The 11,403-nt window shown below is 39.7% G+C and overlaps 1 long non-coding RNA gene across 2 annotated transcripts; it reads right to left on the bottom strand.

The window, feature by feature from the left end:
* Positions 1 to 315: 315 nt before the first annotated feature.
* Positions 316 to 7,382, bottom strand: LOC107316887. 2 transcript variants are annotated; one of them, XR_001556629.1, is made up of 3 exons: positions 7,224 to 7,382; positions 2,856 to 3,098; positions 316 to 2,372 (listed from the first exon to the last, which is right to left on the bottom strand). It is a non-coding gene; the product is annotated as an uncharacterized LOC107316887 (long non-coding RNA). The 2 variants fall into 2 exon arrangements; XR_004308087.1 differs by lacking the exon at positions 316 to 2,372 and having other exon boundaries at positions 2,845 to 3,098.
* Positions 7,383 to 11,403: the final 4,021 nt, after the last annotated feature.

Below are 11,403 nucleotides of genomic sequence, written 5' to 3'. Positions count from 1 at the left end.
AGATTAGAAAGTCTGTGTCAGCCTGTACATTCCCCATGCTGGATGGAGGAGAAGCTATCTGAAATAACTGAGGGAACAGTGAATGCCTAGATTAAAGTTTAATGACAAAGGTACATGTACCATGATGATCTGACTTGTATCACTGTCATCTGACAATTCACAGTGCTGTTCAGCAGTGTGAATCTATGACAAGCTGTTTACACCTACTGATGCTAACCTCTTTGTGGGCACAATTTGTGTGTTTATTTATATATATATATATATGTATGTATATAGACTTGGCTCTCATCACTGCATGGGGCATGAGTGCAGAGATTTAGAAATATTTAGCCTAGTTTATCATACACTACCTTCCTCATGCAGAGAGGCTCTGCTCTAATCAAGCTAAAGCCACTGCAAGTATGAATGAATGTTTATAGAGAGGTATCATGCAGGGAAATAAATCTGAGTGAAACATTAGTTTTCTCCTTTGTCTCCTTGTATGTGGGCCCTAAATATTTTTGCCATTTTTTTTTCCTAATAGCCTTGACAGCTACTTCATGAGTCCAGTTACCTGACGTCAGAACAGGACTGGGATCAAAGTAAACTCTGGGGTTTTTCTTTGCTGTGCTTTTCGTAGTTATGGATGCTAAGCTTCGATAATGTGCTTAGCACTGTAAGAGGCAGGAAGAATGATGCTTCCTGGCCCTGGGAGTGTGCAATCTAACAATAGACAGACAGCACAAACTGTGCTGGAAGACCTGGGGAAGGTGCTTCTTAAAGAAATACATCTTTTTCTAAATAATGGTTGGGTGCTTGACAGCATTTACATTAACAATGATTAGTATTCATGTCTTCAAGATAGATGAGAGTTTCGAGAAGGGATTTGCTTCTTCTGCAGATTTCATTCTACCACATGCAGAGGGATCAGATCACCCTGCCACTGATGCTATAGTCATATAGGCTCATATAGGCTCCTTTCTTCCTTCCCCCCCCCTTTTTTTTCCCCTATCTTTTAAAGTGCTGTTTGAGCCTGCTTGTTGATCTGTGCTCTTTACATTTTACACAGTGACTAACAAGGATACTTGAGGTGCAGAGGAGTTTGCTGACTGCAAGACATGTAATTGGTGCAGTACTGTAGGCACTTTGCAGCATACTAAGGCAGTTTTGATGGCCTTATATTGATGTCAGATATCACTGCACAAAGAAATCATCCCCAAGAAAATAAGCTTCTTTAATCCATGGTTTTTGATAAGTCCTTGGAAGTAATATTGATATATTTGGGCTCTTCCTGTTTCTTAGTAATACGGATACATGTGGGATTAACACTTCTATCTCTATTAGTGAGCATCTATCTTCTAGTTAAGTAAGTATTTTTGGAAGGGACAATTCTCTTACTATCAAAAGGTGTCTGAAGGCAGAAGGGAAAAACTTACAAGTGTAGTTAACAGTGCATTTGTTAAGTCATTTGTGGTTGATGTGGGGACTTAATCCATACGAAGAAATAATTTGTCATATGCTTAATTTATGGATTTAAGGACAGGATATCACTGCATAACATCAGTTTGAGAAAGTGAACAAATCTGACTCAAGGCTCAAATGAATTTTTAGTGGGGTCAGTGGAATTTCTATGCGAGGAGCTAGAATAGACCTAAAGAGAAAAGAAGCTCTTTGGGGTAAAGCTGATGATCACAACACAACTCCCTTTGTTTTAACTCTTTTGCCCTGTTTGAGCTTTTGTTTCTGATATAGATTCTGTGCATGCTGTGTTTTAGGCTGGATTCTGGAAGCTGCTGAGCGCTCATTGTTTCTCTGCATAATTGAGAGAAATCAGTTCTCAGCACACAGTAGCTGTTTTGTGTGAGTGTTTAGTTATAATTTTGACTACTGTAAAGAAACAGCTCTCTCCTGTTTAGAGATACAATGTCATTTGCTGTTATTTAATCATGACAACAGTCGTGATTGGTTGTAATTAGAGATATTGATGACCAACTTCTCAATCTATTTACAGTGTAATGGCCACTGACTACTGATTATCAACTCCTTATGTACTGGTTTGTTCCTTCTTCTCTGTTACTGTCATTGCCTTAGGCCTTACCTGCACCGAGTGGCTTCAACAGGTAACACTTGCTATTTCATAAGAACTTCTGTAACTCATTGATTTTGGTTCAAAGAGTCCTTGCAGAGACTGGTTTTACCTGCAGATATTATGCAGTGTTGCAACTGAGCATTTCATTGCATTCTCTACAATAGTTGAGTGGGAGTTCATCCACAATATCCTGTAGGACGCCTCTCTGGACTTGAGACATCCTTAGGATCAGTTCAGCCAGCCCTCTGCACTCCATCAAGCTTTGGTCCACTGGTGTGTGCGTTAAACTTGTGCATTGGATTCCCTATAAAAGAAGAAAATGGTATTTATGCAGATACTTTTTTTTTTTTTTTTCTAGTAGCAACAGTTTCTTGTGATTTCCAACTTGTTTTTCAGCAGAAATGGCAATTCCTGGTAGGCTGTGCTTCCAGCCACTTAGCCCCAGACCCAAACATCAAAGATGACTGTGCCCTCTTTGAAACAGAGCAGGCAGCAGGTCAGGGCATCCCTTTTGACCAGAGACCACGTCTCCAACAACAAGCCTCAGCTTGATGCATTTCATCTCGGTGTGCCTGTATCTCAGCAGAGGTTTGCAGGCTCTGACTTGCCAGTTGCTGAAGCCATCCCTCTGTTGTCAGGCAGCACGGGCTGCTTGGCAGTGCTGAGCTGGCTGCATTTGTTCCACAGGCTGCATGCTGCTGCACATGTTCAAGCCAGACACCAGCAGCCTGTTCTTGCGAGTGGGTGGCAAAGCTTTGACAACAGAGGCCAAAGAGAAAACACTAACACAATGTGGGATCAGAGCTGGTGGCTCAGCTGTACTGAAATGAATCACCAAGTTGGGTTCAGTCCTTCACCCTCAAGCTGGTGGGGGCTATGAGTGCTGATAAGGCAACGTATTCAGCTGGCACAGAATGCATCCCATTTCACTGTATCTCAGCTGTTCTCCAGTGTGAGGTACATCCAACTTCCCATGAGTGGGTTGGTGATTCAGTATGAGAGTTTCATTAGTTGTGATGAAAGGGGAAGCCTAAGGTAGCAAGAAAAAGAAAAGGAATCTTCATTTTTTGAGGGGGACAGATTTTGAGATGCAGTAGTAGAAAACAGAAGGCAAAACATACTTTGCTGTGATAAAACATTGCTTTTCACATGTGAACTTTCACGTGAGAAGGTCATAGATGAGTTTTGCAAAGGGGCTTACAAATAGATTGCATTTTTACTAAATAAATGCTAAAACTCACGTTCAAGCTGCAATACTACAAATTTAACATGAGAATATGTCACCGAAGCTGCTAACCTTGGCTATGTATACCCACAAAACAGAAAGCCAGTGTTCTTTTAGATTATTATTATTATACGTAGTTCCAAATGGGTTGTTATTTTCTCTCTCATTTTTATTTTTGGCCACCAGCTTGAGCTGGTGGAAGGCAACCAGCCCACGGCAGGGGGATTGGAACTAGGTGATGTTTAAGATCACCTCCAACCTAAGCTATTCTACGATAAGCTACCTCTACACCATGTGATGTAGGGCAGCAAATAGGTAGCACTGTTCACCGGGCTGCATATTCTATTGAACAGCTAATGTCTGAAATTTTTGGTGGCTGTCTGTGCAAGGACCCAGAGAAGGCAAAGCAGCTTTTGCCCTCAGATGAGCAGCCAAGACTGTGATGTCTGAAACCTGTCTGTCCCTACAATTATATTTCTGTAATGATTTCCACAGTCCAAAATTGAACATTGAAGGCTCTTTTCTGCATAACTGCCTCTAATGAAAATCTACTTGACACTGTAAAGCATGTGTGTGTAGATGTGGATCTGTATAAGTGCTCCTTACACATTTATTTGAAAGGAAGTGCTTAAGATATGCCTTTCTAAAAGTAGTTGCCATTACTCAGGAAGAATAAAGGGTGCTGCTTGTATCACACTTAACTATCCTTCTTGAAGGAGGGAAAGAAACACAGCACTGATCTGTTTAAAGTTGGAAAGTTTATAAAGGAATGATCCCACACATTCTAGCAACAGCAGCTGTGCTGCAGCACAGAGCGATGTAGCGGTTGTCTGATTGATCGGTTTTCCTTCTACCACTATTACTTCTTGGCAGCCAACCTAATGTAATTACGCATGTTTTCCTGCAACAAGCAAACACTTTATGTGGTTGAGGAAACAGCTGCAGTGCACTGAGGAGCTAATTTGCATAAATATGAAAGTATAGTCACAGAATTGCCAAATTACATATCGTACGGAGCTACCTGTTAACGTCAAGGATTATAAATACCTGTAGAGATTATAAATACCTAAAATGCTCTTTTATTTAAAATGAATGTATATTTAGCCATTTTTTTTATCTGACTATTTAGAAATGTGACTGCTCAGCCTAAAAATAACTTCTAATACAACTCTGAGCTGGAGAGGCATGGGGAAGCCTTCAAAAAGGATGCCAAAGCAATTGAGATCTTCCTCTTTTCTTTGAAACTTAAACCAGGCTCCTTGTTTCTAAATCCTTAAATCAGTTTCTAAATTAATCAAGTAAAATTTCTCACGTATGAACCGCCTCACATTTTACCACAGAAAACAAATCCTAGGAACAGCAAGTAAACAGCAAGCCATTAATACACAACCAGGGATATTTGCTGAGGAGCTCTATGAGTTGAGAACTTCTTCCAGGAAGTTATTCCTGAAGGAAAAGCAACTGCAGTAGCTCTTAGCTCACTGCTTTGGTAGAACCTTGACAAAAGGTTTAGGCTATGAGGCTGCACTTCTACACTCAGTACAGACAACCACAAGATCAGGACTTGTGAACCCAGAACCCTGCACGCTCACAGCACAGTCAGCAGAGCACAGTGCTGACATGGGGAGTTGGCCCCAGCTGAAGTTCTATGTGCTGTCCCCACAGAAATGCATTGCTTTTATTTCTTGGGTTGTTTTATGCAGATGTCATTGACACAGTTTGTTTCAGCTGACAGACTCTGTCATGGCCAGACTTCCTGCCAAACCAGCACAGGTTCAGCAGCTGGAGAGCAAGTGAGGGGCAGAGGAAGAAGGCAGGAGGGAGTACCAGTCCTGTTAGCTGTTGATAATAAGCAAAAAAGATCATGTAGAGTAAAAGGCTATAAAATGATTTGGAATTAAAGAACAGAGGGCCAGCGGTAAGTGGAAGATACATTACTTGAAATCACGTATATGAAGCTAAATGAAGTGGCATTACTTAGCATAATGCCAACGTGGACAAATCACATGCACCTATAATGGGGAAAGACTAGCAAAGTAGTAGAGATTCTCTTGGTGCTCAAAAAGGGGAGCAGAAATCTGTATATGTATTCAAAGAGCATTAATCTATTCAATATGCCTCCTGAGTACTCTTACAGCTCTTACAAGCTACAAGAAAGCATATCTGGCTTCAGAAGAGGATGCTTGTACTTTTCAGATGATCTTGCTGAGACGAATAAACAAATAGGGCTGGGAGTATGGAAATAATACGTTGGTGGGGTCTTCTTGGAATTTAAAGAAGCGTATTACTCACTGTGGAAAGACTGTCTGAGAATTGATGGAACCCTGCAGACTTCCTATAAAGACTGGATATATGGGAAAGAATGATAACATGTGAGAACTGAAGCTGAAAAAGCACACTGGTTTAAAGTGAGGCTGGAAATGCAACAGGATCACATCTTGTCCTCCAAGTTGTTTGAAAGTCTCAAGCATAAGCTTCTTAACATTTGCTGGAAGAAGACATGCTAAAGATTACCAGCCTGAAGGTATTAGGGTATGCAAGGCATTAGGAATGGTAATTATCATGACCTCATGCAAAAATAATCATTTAATAACACAGTTGATTTCTAGAGCCCTAGCAGTGGGCTGTCAGCATAGAAGACACAACATGAACATTTCCTGAAGCAGGAAATGTCTTCAATTTAAGAACCTGTAAAGGGAAGGAAGGTCTGCAAAACAAAATGGCAAACATTCAGGTTCCATAAAAAGGCAACGAAGTTCAGTGATGGATGCTTAAAAGAAGCCATAGGCAGGCATTTAAATTTTGCAAGAGTGAAGTGTTAACAGTAAGCTCACAAACAGAGCAGGCCAGGGTGTATACTGGAGAATATCAATTCCCATTGGACCGGTGTACTTCTGGTATCTTTTCAGGTCAGCTGATTTCTAATTAGGCTCCCAAATGTGAATGTAAAGTTCTAATTTTAGATATATTCATGTTGGAAAAAATGGGACTTAATCCATATAGTTACTTAACATGCCTGTTTTGTTATCTTGTTTATTACTCCGCTTTCTGAAATCTCATTAATTTCCTGGTTAGCATCAATTCTGGCAGCATTTCTAGGACAAAATGTAAACCGTACTGAATGGTGGCGTAAGATGTGTAATAATTCACTGTGCAGTTTGACAGTAATTATTCATAGCTGCAGCATTTACAACTTGATAGCCTATTGTAACCATATTGTTGAGAAGGTTCTTAAGTAAACAAAGCAATCATAGTGAATTTACATAACGCCCAGTAAGTACATATATTTAATTTTTAATTTAAATGTAACAACGCTTGGAGTACCTCTGAAGTCATTCAAGAAAAGGCAGCAAAAAGTAATGAATGCTTTTAATTGTGGGTAGGAGACTATTTTTAGTCTCCGTTCCCCACTCTCACATGAAAACACCTTCTGAGAATGGGAACTAGATTCTAGGTGCATGTTTACACAGCAAACAGATTTCTAATGAGGCAACACTTCTCCAGGTAAGACAACTTGATGGAAATTTTTAACACCTGATTTTAAACACGTAGATTTTGCTTTTTCATGTCTAGTTTACCTCAACTACATGAGATAAAGTCAATGGAAGAACTAGATAATATGTTATTGAGTAAGACATAACATTTTACACACCTACGCTGAAATTCTTCATATTTTCTAACCCAACATTTATGTAGCATCTTTTCTCCTTTTCTGAGCACAATACTAAGCTAGAAATGAATTACAGAAGGTATGGGCTTATCTAGTAGGGGGAGTTGCTTGTGTTTTCTTAAACAAAAAGCAAGACACACTGTAACGCATTAGAAGGCATAACAAGATGGAAAAACAGCAAGGCCAGAAGCTGCAGCAAGTAAGGATCTGCTTAGATGCAATAGCAGTAGGCACAGAAATAAGATAATGAAGTTGCTTACCTTCAGAAAGCCTATAAAGTCCTCAGGTACACAGGGAGCTCTGCATGGGGCACCCTCACCTCCATTGCCAGCCATTCAATGAGATCTAGGAAGGGGTGGATCCTGACTCTATCCCTTATGGTCACTCAGCTACATTGCATACACCTGAGCTCCCATGGGTTGGCTCTGCTTTCCCACCAGGTGCTCAATCACTGCTTCATGCAGTGACTCAGCATTCCCATTACATACACACACCATTTTCACACTACCCCATGAGCAGCCACGTTTCAGTAAGTTATCTAGGTACAGAATGAAGTGATTGCCTATTGGGTCACACCTTGCAATGATCATTTCAGAAATCATTTCCATATGCTTTTGCTGCCTTCTGACCCTTGTTTGTTACCAGTAGGCCACCAAGAGCTCTGACAGTTACTCTTTTAGATTCGTTTTGTTTCAGAGTTCAAGCCGGTTATGTCTGCTTAGCCTTGTGCGTGAATTCCCCCATGTATCCCTGCAGGGTTTTTGAAGCTTTTACACCATACTATTGTTCTCCGGGAGACATTTTTTTCCTGAGGATACTTTTTTTGTATGTTGAAGAATAACTTCTTTATAGTTTCCATTGTTCACTGGCTTTTCCAATTAGTGTCCACATCAGCTGAAGCCTGTGAGAATTCCCCCTGTACAAGGATGCCTGGTTGAATGGCAGCAGTTCTGAAGGTGCTGTGTCAGAAACGCTTTTCCCAAGTAGTCAACTGCAATTGCCTTTATTTTAAAACCCGAAATTTAGATTTTCTTAGAGTTGGGGTTTTTTTGTGGTTTTTTTGTGGTTTTTTTTTTCCCTAATCTGTGTTTTTTTGGGCTCCCCACTTTATACCTGAAGATCAATAATATATGTGGTGCCCAGAGGGTATGTTTCTTTATGGTATAAAACATCTCACTAGCTGTCATTTCCAAGTTGCTCGTCTGCAACGCCAAGCTGAGTAGATTCTCTAGTTTCCTTTTTCAATGTCACTGACATTTTTTGTTGCTATTCTTTTTTTTTCTTCTTTTTCTTTTTTTAATATCTTGACAGCTAACTTCTCTTTGTCATTGTCTTTTCATTCATTTAATACTCATATTTCTGTACAGCTTATAATTTTCCACATAAAGATTGGAGTGATATATTCCTCTCTCTCATCCCAGGTAGAGAAATCCCACGGTGTGGTTTGAGGCATTAGAAGTATGCTGCTGAAACAATAAAAGCACGGAAGTCATCCACTTTATTATTCAGTAGTGCTTCAACTTCACTGGGTGTCAGACACACCACAGAAACAATTCAAGTGGTGTTTTAGGGTGGTTACTACTAGCTTGGTAATTAATTTAATGTGAGTAGTTTAAATCTATCAATTAATCAGTTTCCAAAGTCATGAATGACGCTACTAATGTACCAAATGAAATGAAAACAGAAATGCAGAGGTGAAAAAGCTGACTTCACCTCCTTATTTAACTGTAGATTGTTAATTGGGATTCTAACTAGAATCCTTTGCTTTATATAATTTTCCCCTGGTAACAGGGAAAAAAAAACAATAACATCCTACTCTCATCCCATTCTTCTCAATTACAGATGGCCATATGATTGGATTGGACACATCTAGGAGAAGAAAGGAAGAGCAACAGGTGATAAAGGTGTGAAATTCCTATAGTTGCTCTGCTTCTGCTAAAATTCTTTTCCTTCAGATGAGTTTTAGAAGGTCCCATCCCCCTGGTGTTTGTTTGCCTGGACCTATTCTATCCATGGAGGGCAGAAACCTTCAACAATGAAGTGTGAATGGCTGGCTCATGGCAGGAAAAATGCCTTGTAATGCTAGGTGCTGACTTCTTGCAAACTGATTCTTGAAAGAGCTGTTACATGAGGAGGGGGCCAGGTAAGTAAGAAATTAATGTCATAGAAAAGTGAAATAAATTCTTCTGGTAAGGCCTGAATAATTTAGCTAGTTAGACAGTTCTCTATTGATTTGAGCAGATCTAGCTTTGGACACAAAGACAGCTGCCTAGGACTGAGAATCTCTGCTGGGCAAATGGATTTTATATAGGCTTGATTTGGATTGGCTCAGCAATAGTGGTGGTCCTCTGGGCATGTCCCCTGACTGGCTCTGTCTACTGAAAATGAATGACTTCTTGGTTCACCAAATCAGGCATCCAGTTGTGCTACAGCAACCAAGATCCGCACCCCTTTGCAGCAGTCTCCTCTCCTGGAGGGAGGTTGAGAATGAAAGGAACCATTGGTTGCTTTTGAATCTGCCCACAGTACAGTGACCTACAGAAGTTACAAACTGAAGAACAGAACATTCTTCAAAACAACCTTCATACGCTACTTTCCTTGTCTCACTCTTTTTAAAGTCAGCACACAAGTTCTGGTCAGGAGCTGGAAGAAATGCACAGTCTTCACAGTTTTTCAGTCTTAAGGAAATTCATCCTTGAACTCTAATGGAAGCTTAGTGAAGTTGAGCAGCATGAGACTTGAGAATACAAAAATCTTGATACTTATGCCTGAGAAACACATCTGCAATAATTTAGGATAGGGTTTTCTATTCTGAATCTGTTGTGTTGCATATCTTAGCTTGCACAGAGAACTAGTTCCAATACATCATTTCTGTTACTGCTCTCACAGCAAAGCTGTTCTATCATCTGCCTGTTTTGACTCTCAAAGATGAGTCAGACAACACCCACACATATACTTAAATCAGACCCACTGTTGTGAACAGATCTGGACCATCCATTTAGAGAAAAAAACAAGACTCCCTAAAGGAGGCTGACAAACTAGCCAGATACCTGATTATACACAGTGTAATTTCAATGGCTAATCAAACGAATGAATTCTTACTTGATTACATTTCAGTTTTGTATCAGCTAATCATGAAACCAGAAAATACACTAATGGATGCTGGTTTCTCATAGCACCTGCTCGCAGGTACAATTGCTGTAATCTGGGAAGAAGAAGGGAGGAGGCAGCACTAATTTCCTAATCAAGAGCTGCAAGAAGCAAGCTCTAACATTCTTAAGGCAATTGGATGTTTTCCTCTAGAAGAACACTAGAACTTTACCAGGACTTTGATGCTGGGATCACTCTCCCACATCCCACTACATATTTATTTATGTATTTATTTATTGCTCCTCAAGAAACCTTTTGTATCACATGACAAAAAGAGACATTCTTAGGAACTCTTAGGAAAATAAGGCAATATAACCTTTTTCCCAACTCTCAGATTGCTTTCCATATTCACTGCCCAACAGACATTGACAGGAGCAGGAAAAATCCTTGCAGGAAAATAGAATGGTTTTGTAGCATGTGTGCTTGCACCTATCCAAATTTTGAGGAGCTCTGATATCAGATATAAAGATTACAAGTTATATTATAGAAGAGATACTTCTAAATGCCCTCCACTAAGCTGTTACACACTAGCTGAAACAACTGTTAACAGAGCACAATATCTGCAGAATGGCATTAAAGCATCTACCAATCAATACTGTCCATTCCTTTGAAGAACTCTTTGGTGCTGCTTGCCTACACAGTATCTCCAAAGTCTAAGTAGAGAAAACAGAGACCTGTGGTAGCTGGATTAGGAGTACCAAGCCATCGTCAATCTACTGTAAAAGCGGAACACCAGATTCTCCGCTGCATAAATCAGTGTAGATGCGTTCAAATTGGAAGAACAGTGATGATTTACAAATTCTGAGGACTGTCTCTAAGTCTTCCAGTAACCACTACTTTAAACAGTAGCTTTAGATCTGTCTTTTAACATACTAAGCCACCAGGCAGACTGCATTTAAATTATCAGCGATGATCAACATGTAAGATATACAATAAATCTCTCATAAACGCCATTCAGCTGAATTTCCTGTATTGACATAAAATACATTCATCTTGGATCTTGAACTTTTCATACAAGCCTATAAGTGGTGGAAAAATAAATAGTCTTTGAAAGAACATAGATAAACACTTCATTAGAAAGGTAGGATGTTACCATTTGTCATTTCATTGCTCATATAAAATCTGTCTAGAAATAAGAATAAATACAATACCTTAAGTGCACAAAGTTCTCTGAGGGTAAAACTAAGTTGCCAGAATCACATCTGTTGTTTAGTTTAGGATTTTTTTCTGTGCTGTGAAGACTGGTTCTCACAATCATGCTTTGCACATTAACAGAGAATCAGAAAGTAC

This window comes from Coturnix japonica, chromosome 7 (assembly GCF_001577835.2).
Source record: "Coturnix japonica isolate 7356 chromosome 7, Coturnix japonica 2.1, whole genome shotgun sequence".
Taxonomy (NCBI): Eukaryota; Metazoa; Chordata; class Aves; order Galliformes; family Phasianidae; genus Coturnix; species Coturnix japonica.
This window is presented reverse-complemented; position numbering and strand designations above follow the sequence as displayed.